At 62.3% G+C, this 20,377-nt stretch overlaps 1 long non-coding RNA gene across 1 annotated transcript; it reads left to right on the top strand.

Moving 5' to 3' along the window:
- The first annotated feature begins 18,017 nt into the window (after positions 1–18,017).
- Positions 18,018–19,479, top strand: LOC308646675. The gene is made up of 3 exons (XR_014021447.1): positions 18,018–18,577; positions 18,794–18,964; positions 19,066–19,479. It is a non-coding gene; the product is annotated as an uncharacterized lncRNA (long non-coding RNA).
- The last annotated feature ends 898 nt before the right edge of the window (positions 19,480–20,377 follow it).

Below are 20,377 nucleotides of genomic sequence, written 5' to 3'. Positions count from 1 at the left end.
CCAGCCCCTGGTCCTGGCCACACCTCCTGGTCCCAGGGCAGCCAACCTCCCAGAGGCTCCCCAGCAGCCACCTGTGCGTCCAGTGAAGGCGCAGGTTGGAAGAGGCCCCGCTGCAGGCTGAGCTGAGGTGTCCTCCTGTCCTTCTGTCCTCCTCAGGCTGCCCGAGGAAGGGCCGGAGGGCTGGAGAGACCAGGAGGAGCAGCAGGACGGGAATCTCCAGGGCTGTGGCTTTGCTGGAGTCCCTCTGTGTGGGGGGTGGCCCCCTCTAGTGCTGCGGGGTGAGTGGGGGTCGTCCTCCTTCAAACCTGCCCCTCCTGGGAGACTGCCATTGGGTTTCTGTGGCTTCCAACCTCCCCTGTCCCTGCAGAGCCCCAGCTTTGCACACTGTCAAAGCTGGGGACAAGGGCAGTGACCTGAAACCGTGAAACCGCTCCTGCGTCTGCATCTGGCCAGCTCCACGCCTGGGCCTGAAGCTCTGGGCTCTGAGCCCTCCTGCAGCCCCTCGGGCACAGCGCAGGGGCTTCCCACCCACCTCTCCAAGGGTCACCAGCCCTGAGGTTGGCGATGCAGGTGGCCCTGCCCTCGGTGCCCCCGACCTGGCTGAAGAGGCAGACGCAAACTGCTCCACTTCCTAAGGTCCAGAAAGAACGGCCTGTTGTCTCCTGGGGGTGCAGCAGGCACCCGTTGGGACCAGTTCTGAGAGCTCTGAATGTCCCACAGAAGGGTCTGTTGTCTATTTTGTAGGGGCAGGAAGCCAAGGTGGGTCTCTGGAGAGAGGCAGGGTCCAGCTGTGGCCGCATGGCCAGCGCCCATCTGTTAAGTGTTATTGAGCCTCTACTATGTGCCAGACACTGTGCCAGGTACCTGGCTTCCAACATGGAATCCATGTTCTGGGGAGAAGGGTAGATGCCGCAGTCTGGCTGGGCACAAGATCACGAGCCACTCACAGCTTTGTCGATTCAAACAGCAATTCTTTATTCCCGAACTCACACCGGCCTCTACACACGTTCTGGGGAAATCCAAGTTCTGGGCCCAAATTCACCTACTCCATGAGGCTTTGAATCCCAAAAACCTTCTCAGTTCCACGAGAACTCAACAGGAACTCAGGCAGCAGGATACACCCTATTCCCAGCAGCAATAACCTTAAACCTGGAACCGCCCTAAACCCAGATTGTCCTAAACCCAAGGAGCGGGATACTTCCTAAAACCTGCAGGATACACCCTAAACCTGGATCCACCCTGGTCCTTGAGCAGGGTCACCTTTCTCAAACACACATGCAATGTCACAGCGAATGTCCAAGGCAAGTCCATTTCCACGAGTCCTTCCTCTAAGCAACATGGGGTACACTGGCAAGGAAATTTCGATGCGTCATTCCTACTTGGCAATAGCCCTCAGCAGGTAGATAGACGAGAAACAGGCCAAGAAGAGAGCTCCAAGTGGGAGTGGTGGGGTTGGCAGTGGCCAGGCGGGAAGGGATCCCTTAAATGATCAGAGAAGTGACTCTGATGTGATGGTTGAGATGAGGCAGCTATGGGGAGAACAGGAGGCTGAGCGAGTGACAGTTGTAGGAAATGCCACTTCAGAGGCCCTTTTTGCAGGAGCCTGGGCCCGCTGTGGGGAGTGGCAGGAAGCCCTGCAGCTGGAGAGGGGCTGCGGGTGGACAGGGCTCCGGGCTTGGAGGCCAAGGTGAGAGCTGAGGAGCCTGGTAGGGCAGCCGGGCCCCTGGAAGCCTTGTGGAGGCTGTTTTGATTTTGTCGTTTCTGGAGGTTCCCCTGGCTGAGAAACAGAGAAGGAGGCTTCAGGCAGCGTGGTGGGCTGGACGGGGCCACGGTGAAGTGGAGGAGTGGGCGAGCAGGAAGGCTTCTGTCGTGCTGGCGAGGGAGACGGGAATCGAGGTGACACCCACCCCAGGTCTGGCCACGCGGGTGTCACTGAGGAGCGAGGCTGGAGGCCAGCAGGACGGAGGACAGGGGAGACTGACCAGCTTCTGGGGATGCTTCAAGCAGACACTTAGGAGCTCTGGGGCGAAGCCCAGGAGAGGGCCAAGGGCGCTGGCGGACCTGAGGTGTCTGCGCACGGCCTTCTCAGCAGTGCAGGAGGGCGGCCAGCTCGGTGTCCAGAGTGGGCAGGGCTGCGGCCAAGGACGTTTCTGGAAGGAGCTCGCTCAGCGGGGCGGGGAGGCTCTCCTGGGGGCGTGGCTGGGAGGCTCTCCCGGGGGCGTGGCTGGGAGGCTCTCCCGGGGGCGTGGCTGGGAGGCTCTCCCGGGGGCGTGGCTGGGAGGCTCTCCTGGGGGCGTGGCTGGGAGGCTCTCCTGGGGGCGTGGCTGGGAGGCTCTCCTGGGGGCGTGGCTGGGAGGCTCTCCTGGGGGCGTGGCTGGGAGGGTCTCCTGGGGGCGTGGCTGGGAGGCTCTCCTGGGGGCGTGGCTGGGAGGCTCTCCTGGGGTTGGGGCTGGGAGGCTCTCCTGGGGGCGTGGCTGGGAGGCTCTCCTGGGGGCGGGGCTGGGAGGCTCTCCTGGGGGCGTGGCTGGGAGGCTCTCCTGGGGGCGTGGCTGGGAGGCTCTCCTGGGGGCGTGGCTGGGAGGCTCTCCTGGGGGCGTGGCTGGGAGGGTCTCCTGGGGGCGTGGCTGGGAGGCTCTCCTGGGGGCGTGGCTGGGAGGCTTTCCTGGGGGCGTGGCTGGGAGGCTTTCCTGGGGTTGGGGCTGGGAGGCTCTCCTGGGGGCGTGGCTGGGAGGCTTTCCTGGGGGCGGGGCTGGGAGGCTCTCCTGGGGGCGTGGCTGGGAGGCTCTCCTGGGGTTGGGGCTGGGAGGCTCTCCTGGGGGCGTGGCTGGGAGGCTTTCCTGGGGGCGGGGCTGGGAGGCTCTCCTGGGGGCGGGGCTGGGAGGGTCTCCTGGGGGCGTGGCTGGGAGGCTCTCCTGGGGGCGGGGCTGGGAGGGTCTCCTGGGGGCGTGGCTGGGAGGCTCTCCTGGGGGCGTGGCTGGGAGGCTCTCCTGGGGGCATGGCTGGGAGGCTCTCCTGGGGGCGTGGCTGGGAGGCTTTCCTGGGGTTGGGGCTGGGAGGCTCTCCTGGGGGCGTGGCTGGGAGGCTTTCCTGGGGGCGGGGCTGGGAGGCTCTCCTGGGGGCGTGGCTGGGAGGCTTTCCTGGGGGCGGGGCTGGGAGGCTCTCCTGGGGGCGTGGCTGGGAGGCTTTCCTGGGGGCGTGGCTGGGAGGCTCTCCTGGGGGCGGGGCTGGGAGGCTCTCCTGGGGGCGTGGCTGGGAGGCTCTCCTGGGGGCGGGGCTGGGAGGCTCTCCTGGGGGCGGCGGGTAGGCTGGGCTCTGAGCCTTCTCTTGGTTTGTTCCTGTTCTGCGCTGCCCGGGCCTGAGCCTGCCAGGCGAGCACCCTGCCACCGGGCCGCAGGCACCGTCCCTTCCAAGTCTTTTGAGAGAACCTAAGAGCGGGGAGACGGCTGCCCAGGAGAGGCAGGTGGGCTCCCTCCCTGGGTGACCTTGGGCGTCTGAGCCTCAGCTTTTGAATCTCCAAGTTGGTCACACAGGCCCAGGTGGATGTGGGCCTGACCGCGGGAAAGGGCCTGGCAGGAAGCAGCAGTGATGGCCACGACTCTCAGTTGCATTGTCCCCAGAGAGGCCACCAGGCCTTACCAAGTCCACCTTGTGCTCTTGAGGCCGTGAAGGCCTGGCTGGCCAGGGTGACATGACTCGAATGAGGAGGGTGAGAGTTTTAAAGTCCAGGGGCTGCGTGACCTAGTCCGGGGCTCTGGAACAAGACAGGCCTGGGTTTGATCCTGGCTCTGCTGCTTGCTGGCTTGGGGACATTGAGCAAGAACTCCACCCCTCTGGACCTTCGTGTCCTCATCTGCAAAATAGACACCCTCCCCCTCCTCCTCCCCCCATCCCAGGCTGAGATGAAGTGGGGCCATAGCCACAGCTCCGTGGGGACAGCTGGCGTCAGGTGTCAATAAACGCTGGTGCTGGCTCACTCTGTTTTCTAAGAAGAAGCAGGTCCCACAGAGGAGTGTCCCTCTTCCAATTGTCTGGGTGGGGCCGGGCCCTGGGACAGCTTTGGCCTCTGCCCCTTCCACAGCCTGCGGCCTTGGGCTCCCAGGCCTGCCCTTTCCTGTCCCGCCCTGTGCACCCTCTGCCCTGAACCCTGGGTCAGCAACCAGCCTCAAGTGAACAGGGAGGGGCGCAGCTGACTAGCACTGGGGCCAGACTATTGGGGCACTGCAGGCCCAGAAAGGGCAGGGCACTTGCCGGAGGCCACACAGCAAAGGAAGGAGAACATTTCTGGTGGCAGCTTGTCAGCCTGTCACTGGGGCTCCGAGTGGTGGTGACCTGCACTGCCTGGGGAACGAGGGGTGGGTGCACTTGACAAGTGCTGGGTGGGGTGCTGGGGACAGACTCTGGGGTGGCTACTGCTGCCAGAGGTCAGCTCTGTGCCCAGTCTGGTGACTCGCAGAGCCTGCTGGCCGGGCCTGGTCATGATCCCAGCTGCCCGGCAGGGAGGGGGCCTTCATCCCAACAGTACCCAGTGTTCCCTGGAGGTCCCGTAGCAGGGCTTGGAAGCTGGGTCCTAGCTGGGGCCAGCTGGCCCCTCAGTGCCCCTGCCACCCCACAGGCTGGGTCAGCCCTGCTCTGCTGCTCAGCAGTAGGGTGACCTTGGCCTTGGGCAAATCCTTCCCCCTTTGGAGCCTCATTTGTTTCTGCATCTGTGCACAGGGGTGGGGTGGGGGTGGGGTGGGAGGGTGCTGATGCTCCAGTGGGAAGGGTGAACTGCAGGGAGCCGGGGCAGCAAGGCTGTGCCCACCCAGGCCCATCCCCCACCAGCCCGCCCTGCCCTGGGCTTACTCCAGCCTCCAGCCCCCCTCTGTGCTCTGCCTCCCTGGGCTCTCTCCCCCTAGGACATGTGCTCTGGTGGATCCTTCAACTGTCCCCAGAGCCACCACCTCAGAGCCCCGCCACCGCACCCTGGCTGCTCACACCCGTTGGACCTCCTTGGTAGGAGCTCCAGTTTGCCTGTTCCTGACCCTGGAGTGTGGGCCGCTTGGTCACAGGGACTGAATCCCTGAGGCACTGGGTACCTGTGGCTGGAGGAGAGAAAGATGAGGTCACCCCTTAATTCGCTTATTCATTCAAAACTGGGCCGTCACGGTGGTGCACACCTGTAATCCCAGTGGCTCAGGAGGCTGAGGCAGGAGGACCTCGAGTTCAAAGCCAGCCTCAGCCATGGGGAGGCGCCAAACAACTCAGTGAGTCCCTGTCTCTAAATAAAATGCAAAATAGGGCTGGGGACGTGGCTCAGTGGTCAAGTGCCCTGGAGTTCCATCCCTGGTACCAAAAAAGCAAAAACAAAAAACTGTCCCTCTGTCCACCTCGTGTGGCAGGCCCCAAGCTGGCACTGGGGATAGAGCTGTGAAGCGGAGTGTCCCACGGTGCCAACTCTCAGGCAAGAGTAGCTCAGCCCTCCGCCATCTGCAGTGGCTCCCTATTGCCCCAGGCCAGGGTCTGCCCTTCTCCCTGTGGGGGTCCAGGCGGCTGTTGGAGCAGCAGCTCTCAGTGTTTGTGGCCACCACGACGTTGTCTTCCGTTCTCGGCGTCCCTGTTCCTGCTGCCGCAGCTCCTCTGGCTGCTCCTGAGCCTGAGACGATGCGCTCCCCCCCCCCCCCCCAAGCGCCTGCCTGGCCCCTCCCAGCCTGGAGCACTGGTGCTGGTCAGTGCTGGTCACCACTGGGCCCTCAGCCTGTCAGCCATTCTTTGTGGAAATAGCCTCCCATCAGGACCTCACGCCTACCCCGTGGCCCAGGAGGGGTGATCTTATCCCTACTTCACAGAGGTGGAGACCACAGCACAGAGAAGTTAAGTGACTTGTCAAAGACACACAGCTGGTCCTCAGGACTCGGCCGGCAGGCTGACTCTGGGTCTGCTGTCCCCACCCCTGCTCTGCTCCAGGCACTTCAGCTGGGCCTGTCCAGGGTGCTCTCTGTCAGCCTGTGAGGAGCACACCCTCGCTTCCCCCACCCTGGCGGAGGCCCGGTCACAGCTCCTCCTGGCTCCTGCCCCCAGAGGCTGGTCAGGCCTGTGCTGTCCTCTGCCTGCCCTCCTGAGGCTGCCATCCAGAGCTCTGGAAGCCATCCTGGGTCATTGCCCTGGTCATTGCCCTGCATCCAGCTCTCAGGGTCCCCATTTCCTGACGGGGACACTGAGGCACGGGAACGGCAGTCACACCTGCCCCAGGTGTGTGAGCAGGAGATCCGAGGTCTGATGAGCAGAAACCTCAGCCATGCCCCCCCTCGTCTTCATGCTGGGTACCATGGTAGCCAGGCACTGCAGACGGCCACCTCCCATGGCCACTGCAGCCGACCACCTGCTGGGAAGTCCTTCCTGTTTTCCTGCTTTTTTAGATGGCGTGCACGGTGTGGCCAGGGTTACTCAGCCAGCAGGAGGTGGGGCTGGACTTAGCAGGGCCACCCGAGCCCTATGGTGCACCAGGCCCTGTCCTGGCACTGAAGTTCCTGCAGTGGACATCCCAGACGCTCTCTGTCCCGGGGAGGCCACTCCACATACGGGGAAGACAAGGCCCAGAGACTCAGCGACTTCTGCTCTGCGAGGCCCCGGTGGAGCTGGGCCCCCTCCCCTGCCCACACGGACTTGACCCTTGGTGTTCTGCTTCCTTGAATAGCCTTGGGGCGATCATCTGGGGTCCAGCAATGCCTGCTGGTGGGTCCTTGGGCGTGAGCCCCACTTGCCTTGGGTGGGGCCCCAGGTCAGCCCAGGACACAGGGACACTCAGTAAACAGATGGCTGAGCAGGCGCAGGGCAGTGGCTCTGGAGGTGCCGTCCCCCTCTGCAATCTGAACAGGTCCAGTGTGCAGTGCCGAGGACGACGCGGCGCTCTGTATTCTGAGACAGGGACTCAGGCTGGTCTTGAACTTGTGATCTTCCTGCCCCAGCCTCAGGAGTAGCTGGGATGCCAGCCCTGAGCCACCTGGCTCTGGCAGTGCCTGTCACCTGGGGAAGGAGGTGATGCTGCCAAGGTCCTGCAGCGCGGGAGAGGCCGGGCCAGGCGGGTGGTGGGCCGGGCGCCGCGGCCTGGCGCCACCTGGTGGCTGCACAGAGACTGAGCGGCCCCGCGGGACCGGCGGGAGCAGGAAGCATCCCTCCGCGTCCCTGTACTGGTGGCACCCCGCCTTGGTCGCCGCGTGTCCCGGTGCCACGGACCCCAACCAGGAGGCGTCTGGGAGCAGGCGCGTCTGAGGGCTTCTCCAGGTCTCCCCAGAGCCCCTCGGCCGCAGCTCCCCCACCAGACCCAGGGGGTCCCCAGCCCTCTGTCGCCCCATGTCCCAGTCCCATCCACCTTCGGGATCCAGCCAGACTCTGACTCGGTTTCCCCACCTGCCCTGCCCCCACCAGGCCCCAGCCACCACGATCTGGGCCGCCACCCACCGTGTCCCTGGGTTCCACCTTCCACCCTTGTCCCTAGAGGACTGGCCTCCTGAGCCAGTGGGGTCCTGTGAGAACCCAAGTCAGGCAAGGGCCCCCCCAGCTCAGAACCTTCCAGTGACCCCCCCCCCACGGTGGGGTCCCCCGCCAGGCCCGCGAGGTGGGCTCCACCATTTTTTTTTACCTTTATTCCATTCATTTATTTTTATGTGGTGCTGAGGCTCGAACCCAGGGCCCCGCGTGCTAGGCCAGCGCTCTGCCTCTGAGCCCCAGCCCCACCATTTAGAGGTGAAACCCACCCACAGCACCCACCCTCCCTCTCTGCAGCGGGAAGCACCAGGGACTCCGACTTGACTTTCTTATCTCCCTTCTTGTCCGACTCATCCAGGTGGCCACTTCCTGCGGCGGGCAGGGGCGGGTCTGTTAGGTCACAGCTGTCCCCTCGGCTGGTGCCGGCATATTCCAGTATTCAGGTATCTGTGGATGGACGGATCTGCACCACAGCAGCACGGTGGCTTAACAGGACAAATCCCAGGGCGGGCTGGGGCTCAGTGGTGAGCACGTCCTACCACAGGTGAAGCACTGGGTTCAGTCCTCATCACCACATAAAAACAGATAAATAAAGTACAAGTTCTAAAAAAAAATCCCTTCTTCACATGACAACTTTGTAGGTTCTAGTCCCACCTCCACCTTCTATAAACTGCAACCTTGAGCAGGAGAGTTAACCTCTCTGGGGCTCAGCTTCCCACCTAAAAATAAAAATAGTACCATCTGGTGTTTTGACAGCATTAAATGAATCAGTCCACACAAACTTCCAGCTAAATCTGGGCTGAGGCATATAGTGGGTGCTCAATAAATGAATGCAGTTGAGCAGGTGTCATGGCCATGCTTCTGGCCACTGTGGGGGCAAGCAGTTGGTGCTCAAAAGAGACAATGTTTGGGGCTGGGGATGTGGCTCAAGCGGTAGCGCGCTCGCCTGGCATGCGTGCGGCCCGGGTTCGATCCTCAGCACCACATACCAACAAAGATGTTGTGTCCGCCGAGAACTAAAATAAATAAATAAATTCATTCTCATTCTCTCTCTCTCTCTCTCTCTCTCTCTCTCCCTTTCCTCTCTTTAAAAAAAAAAAAGAAAGAAATATAGACTTGACAGGGAAAGGAAAGAGGATTCTCTTTCTTCTAAGCTAACTGTCTCCACCCCTTCTTTAAAAAAAAAAAAAGAGAGAGACAATGTTTGGGTCACATTCCCATTGTCCTCCTCCTCTTACCTTCTAGGACCCTGAAGAGATGGGTTCATGTCCCGCCGTTTTTTTCCTTAGTCCTTTGCGCACAGTAGGTGCTCATTAATTGCTGGTGTTGAGGGAGGAACATTGGTGCGCATCCTGGAAGACAGCCTCTGCTGCCTCGTCTTAGGTGAAGAAACCAAGGGTCCCAGAGGACACAGATGACCCCGTGCCTGGGAGCTGGTGAGGTGCCTCTGGCCAGCTCTGGGGAGCAGAGCGGAGGGCTGTCATTGCCTGGAGTGACCAGCAGGGGGAGTGCAGAGTCCCAGACTCCCCGGTGGCTCCTAGCACCAGGGCTGCTGGTGACAGCTCAGAAGAAGACCTAAGGCCATTGTCCCACCCTAGTGCCAGCCCAGGCGCGTGGACTGTTTCACTGGGAGACTGTTCCCCTGCCTCGCGCTGGGCGCGCTCAGGCAGGCGCCCATTACTGGGGCTGGACCCGGTGGGCACCAGCCAGAGCGATGCTGCCCCCTGCTGCCTGTGGGTGCCTGGAGGCCAACCTTGTGCCTGAGGTGGAGCCGTGACAGTGTCAGAAGTGTCACTCCTCCGGGGAGGGAGGGGCAAGCAGACAGCTGTGACCAGCAGTGTGGACGCAGTGGACTGCAGGGGCTTCTGTCCATAGTGCATCGCGGCACCTCCATGTCACAGCCAGAGGCTGGTAGTCGGGGCTGGGGCAGCGGGAGAAGGCAGCGGGAGGGGAACACGTGGAGGCAGGGGGCAGGGGGAGGACGTGTGGGGCTGAAGGACAGCATGTGCAGGGCTCTGGGGAGCTCAAGGAACCGAGTCTGGCTGCAGAGCCATGGGAGGACTGCGGGGCCTGGGCGAGGCAGCAGGGGCAACTCCTGAGACCTGGCCACACGGTCAGACCGCCTGCAGGGGACCCGGGACACACAGGATGCCGTGGCACCCCAGGAGACGGCCTCCACTGCCCATCGAACTTCAAAGGGCTACCTACCCATGTTCGGGGGACTTTGATTGGCAGGGAGGCTGAGGGGCACAGGCGTGGGACCCACTGGGCCAGCCATGACCACGGCTGTGCACTTGCGCCTGCTCTGAGCACGTCCACGTTTCTCTGCTTTTCAGGAAAACACGATGGCGGGGCACCGTGTCGCGCCTGTGGTTCCCAGAGGCTGAGGCAGGAGGAGCACAGGTTCGAGGCTGGCCTGTGCAGTACATAGAGGCCCTGACTCAAAAGGAGAATCGTAAGGGCTGAGGATGTGACTCACAGGGGAAGCACTTCAGTTCTCAGTGGAGACAAGAAGGAAGGAAGGAAGGAAGGAGGGAGGGAGGGACATTTGAGTGGGTTCCGACTGAGGGAGCGAGGTCTTGGGGTCCTTCACGGGCTGTCTACTGAATCCGCAGAGATGACCACAGGAGGGAGGAGCTGTTTGCTTTTCTTCTACAAAGAACAAAGGCTCAGAGAGGGCTAGTGACTCGCCCAAGATCACACAGGCCACATGTGTCAGGAGCAGAGTTCAAGCCCAGCCCCTTGATCCGTAGTCCACACAAGTCTCCTCCAAACCCCAGGCAGCTCTGAGCTGGTGCCACCTCTGCTCTGTTTTCCCTGATATGTATTTTCAGGGGATTCCCCAGCCGTCTTTTTAAAAAGGTCACTAGACTTGTTCTGTCCAAAGGAAACTTTACATCATTAGCGAACGTGGAAAACTTGTATGAAAGTAAAGACAAGAAGAGCGAAGAACATTAGTGTTCCTGCAGCCGCGGTGCCCGCCCAGGCTGGCGTCAGAGGTCCACCAGAGCTGGGCGAGACGGAGAGCCAGGCAGGCACAGCAAGGGCGCTTCTCCCTTGAGATGCTCAGAGCAGGGGCCCAGGGCCCCGGCAGGAGGCCTCCCTCTGCAGGAAGTGAGGCCTGTGTGACCAGGGCCCCTGCCGTCCTCAGGTGCCCCAGGCTTGGCCCGCCTGTCCAGCCCAGGCCGGACCCTTCTCCCCAGCTCTCCTGGGCCCTCCCAGCCCTGCATCTAGACACTTGTCTGGGTGGGATGGGTCCTGGGAACACAGCCTAGGACAGTCCACCTCACCCTGTGCCCCTCCTTCTGGAGGCCCCTGTAAGCAGGGTATACAGCTGGTGCTCAGCCAGGCCTCTGGAGCCCAGGCTGCAGAGGTTCAGCGTCTAATCATGGGTTTTATTTATTTTCGTTTTGTTTGTAATGGCAAAACGTTCCTGAGCCACCAGCTCTCTCCTGGGCAGGGTTTGGAAACCATTTCCAGATGAGAAACAATTTTAGGAAAGAAAAATGGCTAAAATTACAGGCCCTTCTGCCGCCAGCCGCCCGGGCTGCCTCCTGGGGGAGGGTGGGTCTGAGCGCCTCCAGGATGCAGGGCGCCTCCAGGATGCAGGGCGCCTCCCGCAGCCTGGGCAGCTGGTTCAGGGGCTGCACGCTGGTGTCCCACCACCCGAGAGCTGGGGACGGTCCCCCATGAAGCCTCTGGGCCCAGCGCCCTGTAGCTGGGAGTCCTGGGGGGAAGTGCCCAAGGACACCATAACCGGAGCCAGGGCAGGCCCAGGTTTGGCAATAGGTCAACTGTGGGAGAGCCAGGGGACAGGAGGAAATGGGCTTAAGTCACCACACTTTCACACACAGCCGCAACGGGCTGGCCAAGATGAGAGGGGCCACGCGGAGGCTGCCATTGCTCTCAGAGGGAGGGGTGGCGAGGGCCGGTTCCTGCAGGGCCGCGGGGAGGTGGCCTGGACATGGGGTGTGTGGCCTTATCACAGATGGTCACTGTTTACAGTGGTCCTTTATCAGCAATTGATTAAAAAATTTTTTTTAGGGTGCAGTGGTGCACGCCCCTAATCCCAGCAGGTCTGGAGGCTGAGGCAGGAGGATGGCAAGTTCAAAGCCAGCCTCAGCAAATGCCCCGTAGAAAGGACGAGGTGGACACTGGGGATGCTGGGCCCTTCCCTGGGCGGGGAGTGAGCTGCCTCGAACCCCAGCCCCCCGCTGCTCCTTTTCCACTCAACAGATATTCTCAGGCCACAGCGGGGTGGGGGGGAGAGACCTTGGCCCCAGAGCACAGAGGGGCAGGGAGGAGCCCAGGCGGGAAGGAGCCTGGCGACTACATTTCACTCCTTGTTTCTTCCTCTGTCCTCCCTCCCTGCCTCCGCCCTCCTCCTTCTTGTCTTCTGAGCCCCGAGCACCCGAGGACCACGGACCTCGGCTGCCTCCTTCCCGTGCTGGACCCTGCTCCGGGGAGGGACAGGACGAGGCTCGGGAGGCTGACAGTGACAGCCCCAGACCTGCCCTTGTGCCCACCTTGCCACTTGTCCCTGGGACCCCTGCTCTGCCGGGTTCCCAGGCTGCCAGGACCCCAAGCCAGGAAAGAAATGGGGATTCCAGAGACCCTCGTGGGTCCCGCGGAGCCCCCGGCTGCTCTGGGCAGACCCTGTGCCCGACGTCAGAGAGACGGAGAAGGGAACGTCGGCCCCTGCTTGGACGGGCCTCAAGGGGACACGGAGGGTCCTTCCTCAATGGAGCTGCACCGAGAGCCACGTGTTGATGTCGGCGGACGAGGTGGACCCCCGAGGAGTTCTCTGGAAGCAGGTTTATTTACTGCAGGATCCAGAAGGGCTTCACCTGAAAACCTCCGGGCCCCAAGTCTGGGAATCCTTCAAACGTCACCCGCAGCAGGCGTCCGTGTCCACGGGGGAACTCAGCCGTCACCCTGGGTCCCCTGCTCTCGGCTGGCCCGAGGTTTCCCAGCTGTCTGCAAACCGGCCTTTACGGGGAAGGGCAGCTGCCAACCACCCTGCGCCTCTGCAGAGCTCCTGGGTCGGCCTGGGGACACGCGGAAACCTTTCTGACAGAAGAGGAGTGCGCCACAGCCGGGGTCCTCTGGGTGGGGTGCCGTGGGCGTCAGTGTGGGGGAGTCGGGGGCGAGGGGGGAGAAGGTGGGGGGAGCCGCGGGGAGGAGGAGGCTGGGGTGGGGATGGGGCCTGGGCTCTGGGCCTGCCCAGCACATGGAGGGTTCTGGAAGGCCGGTGGGAGCCGTGGAAGGACTGGGGCAGGGCGAGGCCTGAGAGTGTGGGAAGGCCTGGCAGTGGGGCCGGGCAGGGCAAGGCTGCTGGGGACAGCTCCTGACGGTGGGGCCCTGGCGCCCCTCTGCCTCACCCCGATCTCTGCTGCCTCAGCCCTGGCCACGGGGCAGTGGGACGTGGACTTCAGAGCCATCTTCCTGGCTTCCGGGGACAGAAGGGGACTGTAGGGAGGGGAAGAGGGCAGCAGCAGAAGGTGGGCAGGGCAGGGAGAGGCTGGGCTGGGGACCCTGGGGCTCAGGAGCTCCTTTTCACTCAGCGCGGTACCCGCCCTTCTTTCTCAGACAAGCTGTGTGACCTTGGCCACTTACTTCACCTCTCTGTGCCTTCCTCCTTTTCTCACCCGTGAAGCAGGATGGCAAGGCCCATCTAGAGGGTGTTTGTGGGGCTGAGTGAGCTCATGTGTGAGGCCCGTGGTTCCTGGTGAGAGCTGCAGTGTTGGCTGCTGTTCTTATGATTTAATCACTGTCACTATCACCCTCCAAACTTCACCTGTGAACGCAGACCCAGAACAACTCGGAAACCTGGGGTTTCACTTCTGAAACTATTTCATCCATGGATGTGGCTCTGACCTCGAGGGTCCCAGCACCCAATACCTCAGGCCCTCGAACCCCATCCTGGTGCCCCAGGACCCCATCCCTGAGCTTTTGGCCCTGTCTGGCCCCCATACCTGGCCCACATCCACCCAGTGCGGACCTGGGCGGGGCCTGCTGGCACAGCCTTCCTCCTGCTTCCACCTGTCCCTGTCCCGCGGTTTCCCCTGTGACATCCTTCGCCAAAACAGTCTACTTCTCTGTCTCAGTGGCCACTGCCCTGCCCGGGCCACCCTCACAGTGACAGCCTCCTGCTCATCTCTGGCTTAGGAAGAAGAGGGTCCGTGTTTAATGTCAAGTCTCAACCTACAACCCCCCCCCCCAGCAGGAGCCCGCGGCCCTCGAGGCGGCTGGTGGAGCTGCCATGGGGCGGGGGCAGGGACGAGTATTTCATCCTTCAGCTCTGTGACAAGAAGCCGGTTTCCTGTCTAAAAAAATCCGTGCAACAGACCAGCCCTGGGCCAGGAAAGACGCGGTGGGACACGGCTCGGCGGCAGGCCGCTGGCCTGGCGTGTACAAGGCCGTGTGGCGGTCCCCAGCACAGGGACTGACCGTCGTCATCATCGTGTGAAACATCCAAGTTGTGAAGATGGCGTGAGCTGTGGAGTCGTGTCCACCGGGCCCGGGCCTCGGTCCACGACCCCAAGGCAGCCGTGACGGCGGTTCCCGTGGCCTCCTCAGTCCCCCTGTGCAGGCCCACGCCACTGACCGTCCTCTGTCACACAGAGAGGGACAGGGCGCATCCGCCGCCTGTCTTTTCTTTTCGGCGCCAGGATCGACCCTTTTTATTCTTTCATTTTGAGTCAGGGTCTTGCTCAGCGACCAGCTGGTGACCCTCCCGCTCCAGCCTCCAGAGTCGGGGTTACAGATGTGGCCGCCACCTGGTGCCCTGCTGAACTCATCTGGTGACCTTCCTGATTCATCCTGGGCACACCCCTGCCACCTGCGGTCACTGTCTGGACCCCATGGACTTCAAGGTCCCTGACGGATAGACCTAGAGATCGGCTGGCTTTCCGGTCACAGAGCAAACCGTGGAGGCTGTTTGTCCTTAACGTCTCTGGGCATCTGTCCGTGGGGCCGACTGCTGAGAGTCAGACCTGAAGGCGCTGGGAGTCCTCATGCCGGGACCCACGAGGCGGGCAGCCTGCCTCCCAGGGCGCTGGTGGCGGGGCCTGCTTCCCCGCGGCTCACCGACACTGGGTATGGGGGGCGTCTTGGCTTTTCTTGTGGCTCTAGGAGAGGAAACAGGCCCCTCCGTGAGCAGGGCACCTTTGGCGTTGAGCTGACACAGTGTCCCCGGAGTCCCCGCCGGTCAGGAAGCCCCTTGTTCTGATTTACTGCACTTTGTTAGAGTTTCTCCTTCGTCCTTGATCCCCAGGCCCATGACCCCGTCCCTGGTGGCTGCATGTCCTTAGGAAACAGTCTCACCCAGGAGTGCCAGGCCCCTGGGGTCTCTGTCACATGCGGCCTGGCCTCTCCAGCCTGCGACACACTCATCCCTCTTCCTTTGCTCGGGTCTTTGGGGGGAACAGTTTTCAGGCCTGAGGAACCTGGGCCCAGGCCCGTCTGCTCGGGAGGACCCGCAGGACGGGGCGGGAGCGGGACGCAGCTGCCCGGTGACGAAGCCTCCCCCACTGGGCGTCCAGACAGGTCAGCCAGGACCATGGCCTCGCGGGGCCAGAACAGCTGTCTGGCTGGGCCTTGGGAGGGGCAGGGGCGGTGCTGGGGCCCACTCGGGGCCCACTCGGGCCAGGGCCCCTTCAAAGCTGCCGGCCACAGCGCTCTCTCTCTCCTGCTGAGGCACAGGAGGCTGGCCCCTTCTGGGAGCTGGGTGGGGACACTGCTCAGTGTGACTGTGGGGCAGGGGCGGCCATGCAGAGGGCCAGACACCAGTGAGTGTCTCTGAGCCACCGTCTCCACACCAGGAAGTCGAGGGGACCCCGGCACGTCTGTCACCCCTCGGCCCCCTTCCTTCACATTCTCCTCACCAACCCTGCAGTCACCAGGTCTCTCTGGCACATTCACTAAAGCCACCCACCATGCCAGGCGCTGGGCACGAGGCAGCCGCAGGCCCCGCGGGAGCTGCCACCGGTGTGTGTGAGGCAGAGAGAACGATGTCTCTTCCCCCAGAGGCCCCGGCCCAGAACCTGTGGCCAGGGCGGGTCACAGGGAGAGGGACCCGAGGCCGCTGGTGGAATTGTTTGCTTGGCAGCTGACCCCGAGCTGGGGAGAAGAGCCCGGGTCCTCAGTGGGCCCCATGCAACCACTCGGCCTTGTGAGCAAGAGGAAGCAGGACACCCGGCACAGGACAGCTGGACCTGGTGGCTTTGAAGATGGGGAGGGAGCCGCGGGCTGGGGGTGGCCAGAAGCTGGGGAACGCAGGAGGTGATCAGCCCAGAGTCTACAGCAGAGCCGGCGCCCACACCGCTGCTAGCCCGGGAGGCCCACACCACACTTCTGCCCCCCAGGATCCTCGGATAATAAACCTGTGGACACAGTACTTTATTTTATTTATCTATTTGTATGTGGTGCTGAGAATCCAACCCAGGGCCTCGCACGTGTGAGGCAAGCGCTCTGCCACTGAGCCCCAGCCACAGCCCAAAACCTGTGTCATTTTCAGCTACAAAGTTTGTGGGAATTTGTTATAACAGCCACAGGAGCCAAAGACACAGGCCGACAAGTATAAAGAGGACGGCCACCTGGCCAGGAGTGCCGTGGGGACGGAGCCAGCCGGAGCAGAGAGAATGCTGGGAATGGTGTGCGGATTTAAACAAGGTGAACAGTCAGGGAGAGCCTCACTGGGGGGGTGACATGTAAACGGAGGACTCCAAGGTGAGGGTCTGAGCCATATGCTTAATGGTTGAAGCCAAGCCAGGTGGCAGGTGCAAAGGCCCTGAGGTGGGAGCATCTGGTGTGTGCAGGGTGTGGCAGGGCAGCACCGCAGCTGGGCAGAGTGAGTGAGGATAGGAGGTGGCCAGGGAGGTGCAGGGGGCTTCAGGGGAGCTCTGGTGAGATGGACCTGCAACAGGAGCTGCTCCACAGACACATTTTATGGTTCTAAGAGTCCCGCTGGGCCAAACGTCCCAGCCTGGGCGTCAGAGCTTTTCTCCAGAAGCAAGAGTTTAAATTGTCCCTCTGCCCAGGCCTGGCGAAGGGGTTTCCAAGTCACCAGAGCAGGGAGGGTGGCCGCTCCCCGCAGTCCTGCTTCGCAGGGCAGCAGGTGCTTGGAGTTACCCTTTGGATGTCAGAGCCTGGTACGGCCTGCTCCAGGCGGGGCAGGAGTCTGCCCTGGGGGATCCTGGCCTCTCCCTCACCCCGGAACTGCCAGCCTGGAGGAGAGGCCTGGCTGCTCCCGGGAGTCAGAGCCCTGGAGGAGAAAGGTCACCGTTTTCCTTCCAATTTCTGCACTTCCTACTGGTCAGAGGCTGCCCCCTCTGGGCCTCAGTTTCCCTGCAGGCCGTGAGTGGTTGGTGAATCTGGGTCTCTGCAGCCACATCCTGCCCACGGATGAGTTTCAGGGTTTTGAAATTAGTCCCAACGGTTAAGAGTTGAGAAATTTCTTGTAAAACTCAAGGTCTCTGGTTTTTCTTGAGAAATCAGGGCTGAGTAGCCAGCGGCTGCCACCGTCCCCACCAGCTGAGTTGGTGGTTTTGTGCGTGTGTGTGTGTGTGTGTGTGTGTGTGTGTGTGTGCTGGGGCTTGAACCCGGGACTTGTGTTACTTGTGGTTTCTGATCCCTGCCTGGCGCTGGGCGCTGGGCGCTGGGTGCTGGGCGCTGGTTTGTGGCCCTGCTCTCCAGAGACCCTCCCATTGCTGATGTCACTCATTCGTTCATGTGACTCGATGTCATGCTCAGTACCGTAGGACTAAGTGACAATAATCCTGGCCGGGCCAGGTGACCAAGGGAGGCTTGGAGAGGGTCACCCAGGAGGGGTGGGGGCTGATAGTGGACGACTGGTCTCTGGCCCCAGTTTATCAAGCGCTGACCCGGCCCAGCCACAGCCCTTCCCAGACACGAGGTCCTGCCTCTGGGGGCTGATGTCACCCAGCAGCCAGGAGGTCAGCGGTACAGAGGGGACAGTGTGGTGCGGAGATGGGCCGATGTGTGAGGCCTGGGCCAGCGTGGCCTCCTTCCTCCTCCTGTGAACCCCGTGGACACTTGGGTGAAGGACAGTGGGGGTCTCACTCCTCGTGGCAGGTTTTCCACTGAACTGATGGTGACCATGTGGCTCTGGAGCCAGATGGCTTCCGGTGCCTGCCGCTCACTCTCTGTGTGATCTTGGATTAAGGGCCGTAATCTCCGGGACCTCAGTTGCCAGATCAGTAAGACGGGACAAAGTGTCCGCCCCCCAGGGGTGTGGTGGCGGCGGAATGAGTTACGGAGTCATGAGGAAGGGGGCTGGGACACAGTTGGGGTCAGGTGGGTGGCATTGGAGTGGCCTCCGCAGCGGAAGCTGAAGAGGCTGTAGCCCACCCACGGGGCAGCAAGGACCCAATGGCAGAGCCGGGAGGCCAGCATGAGCCAGCGGGGAGCCACTGCGGGACTGGGTCCTGGTGGCCCCGTGGGCGTTGGCCCTCAGCTGACCGCGGGGACTGCCCACCGCGGCGGGGTCCTGGGTCCACTCTGGGGCACACAGGAGACCAGGATGGGTATGTCCCCTGGCTGAACCCAGCCTGCCCCAGGGTGCTGCCTGGGGCAGGGGCTGGAGGAGGGGACAGCGGTTCCTGCAGCCGCAGCCGCGGAACCCAGTGTCCCCTGGCCCGGAGCAGGTTCTTGGCTGATCCTGTGGAAACTGTTGCTTCCCGACAGGCCGCAGCTGTCCTGCCCCCCCCCCCCGCGCGCCTGACAAGAGACCCCCGCTCACCAGCCAGCTCCAGCCACCTCCCTCCCCCAGGGCTCAGGGGAAACGCTCACCCGAAGCCCAGCCCAGCCCCGGGCCTGGCCCAGTCCTGGAGGGAGAAGGGCTGCGCCTTGGCAGAGAGCCGTCACTGAGGTCCCGACCCTCCGTCCCCCACCCCACAACCCCTCGAGCTCCCCTGGCCCTGGATCTCCCAGGAGAGGGGCCCTCTCAGCTGGGGACAGGGTGGAGCAGGAATGCGGGGGGTGGGCTGAGAGAGGCCCTGTGACCCCACTCCGTCCCTCACCCAGACAGTGCTGGCACAGAGTGACCTCCAATAAGCGTGTTGGATGGACAGACGGGGGGACGTCTTTGTGGGTGAGTGGGCGTGTGGACAACAGAGGGGTGCTGGGTGGAGGGGGGTGAGTGCAGGGGAGCGGAGGATGGGGGATGGGTGCGTGGGTGGACGGATGGTCAGGGCCTGATCCTGAAAACACTGATCTTGGAGGGACATTGCTGGGTCATCGTGATCCTGACCCCAGGGCCGTCTGGGGTGACTCCTCTTCCTTCCCTTGTGTCTCCCTTGGGTCCTAGGATCATGCCAGAGAGCAGTGTCCCTAGGGCAGGAGAGAGGCTCCCTGGACGCCACCTGTGGAGGGGGTAGTGGACAGCAGCCGCAGCCTCCGGCCTCAGGCCCCGATGGCCTCCTCCTCCGCCTCCTGGGGAGCTCCCTGGCCCTGCTCCTGCCCGTCACTAACCAGGTGGGTGATGTGGTGCGGGCCTCAGCTGAAGCCCCTGCGAGGCTGTCTGCCCTGGGCCTGCCGGGATTCGTCGCGGCCAACAGTGACCCTTTCTTCTCTCAACAGTGACCCTTTCTTCTCGCGGTGGCACTCTCCAGGTGCTGTCTATAAACAGGCTCATCTGGCTCTGACCCCGGGAGGGGTGGACTCACCGCTTTCCCATTTTATGGATGAAGGCAGGAGGGCCCTCGGAAGGCTGAGCTGGACGGAGGGGAGGCTGGCCCCCCACCGGGCCTGTGGCATCGTCCCCAGGGAGCTGCGGAGGCCAGTCTTGTGGCTTTGGAGTAGTTTCTGGGTCCCAGGGAACAAGGGAAGAGGGCCTCAGCGTGGAGCTGGTCTGTCTCCCACACCCTCTCACAGCCGCCAGTCGCCTAGAGGAAGAGGGCAGCCCCGGCTCAGAGGGTCCATCTGCACTGCCGTCTGTCAAGGATTTGATAAGGTCACTTCTTTGAGGAATTAATAATTTTTCTGCTGTTTATAGCCAGTGGCTTCTATTTGTTGTGACTTCATCGAGATTCCTTTAAGAACCGGGTAGGGTGACTCAGGCCGGTAAGCCTAGCTGCTTGGGAGGCTGAGGCAGGAGGATCACAGGTTCAAAGCCAGCCTCAGCATCTTAGCAAGGCCTTAGCAACTCAGTGAGACCCTGACTCTAAATGATGTAAAAAGGGCTGGGAGGTGGCTCAGTGGTTAAGTGCCCCTGAGTTCAGTCCCTGGTACCAAAAACCAAAACCCAAAACCAAAACCACAAGATTCCTTTAAGTAAGTCTCTCTTTGTTTGTTTATTTTGTGGTGCTGGGGATTGAACCCAGGGCCTTGTGCTTGAGAGGCAAGCACCCCACCAACTGAGCTGTGTCCCAGCCCAGGAGTAAGTTTCTTTAAATAAAATAACTGGCTTAAAGAAAAATGCTAAGGGCTGGGCTGTGGCTCAGTGGTAGCGCACTTGCTTGGCCCTGTGAGGCCCTGGGTTCGGTCCCCAGCTCCGCATGTGAATAAAAAATTAATGCTAGGGGATTGGCTGTAAGCAGGTGTGCGCACATGTCCAGCGATGGGTTGCTGGACACGCTCCGTTGAGCTGGGCTCTTATCTCTTGTCACAGCAACAAGACTATCTCAGAGATCTTTCCAGCCCAGACACTCCCTGAACCCTTGCCTGGCAGACACCTGCTGCAGGAGAGGCCCCACCTGGGAGGCCGAGGAGCCTGGGGGGGGGGAGGGGGGGCAGACCAGGGGCAGGAGCAGCCAGAGCAGAGCAACAGGTGGCCATGAGGCTGGCCTCTGACAGTGACCTCAAGGTCAGCGCGGTGGCCTCGCCCCCACCCCCAAGTGTGGTCCCCAGCCACAGCCTCACTTTCCCAGAGTGTGTCCCTGCGCAGACCTGC

This window comes from Spermophilus citellus (genome assembly GCF_964194105.1).
Source record: "Spermophilus citellus genome assembly, chromosome: 4".
Taxonomy (NCBI): Eukaryota; Metazoa; Chordata; class Mammalia; order Rodentia; family Sciuridae; genus Spermophilus; species Spermophilus citellus.
This window is presented reverse-complemented; position numbering and strand designations above follow the sequence as displayed.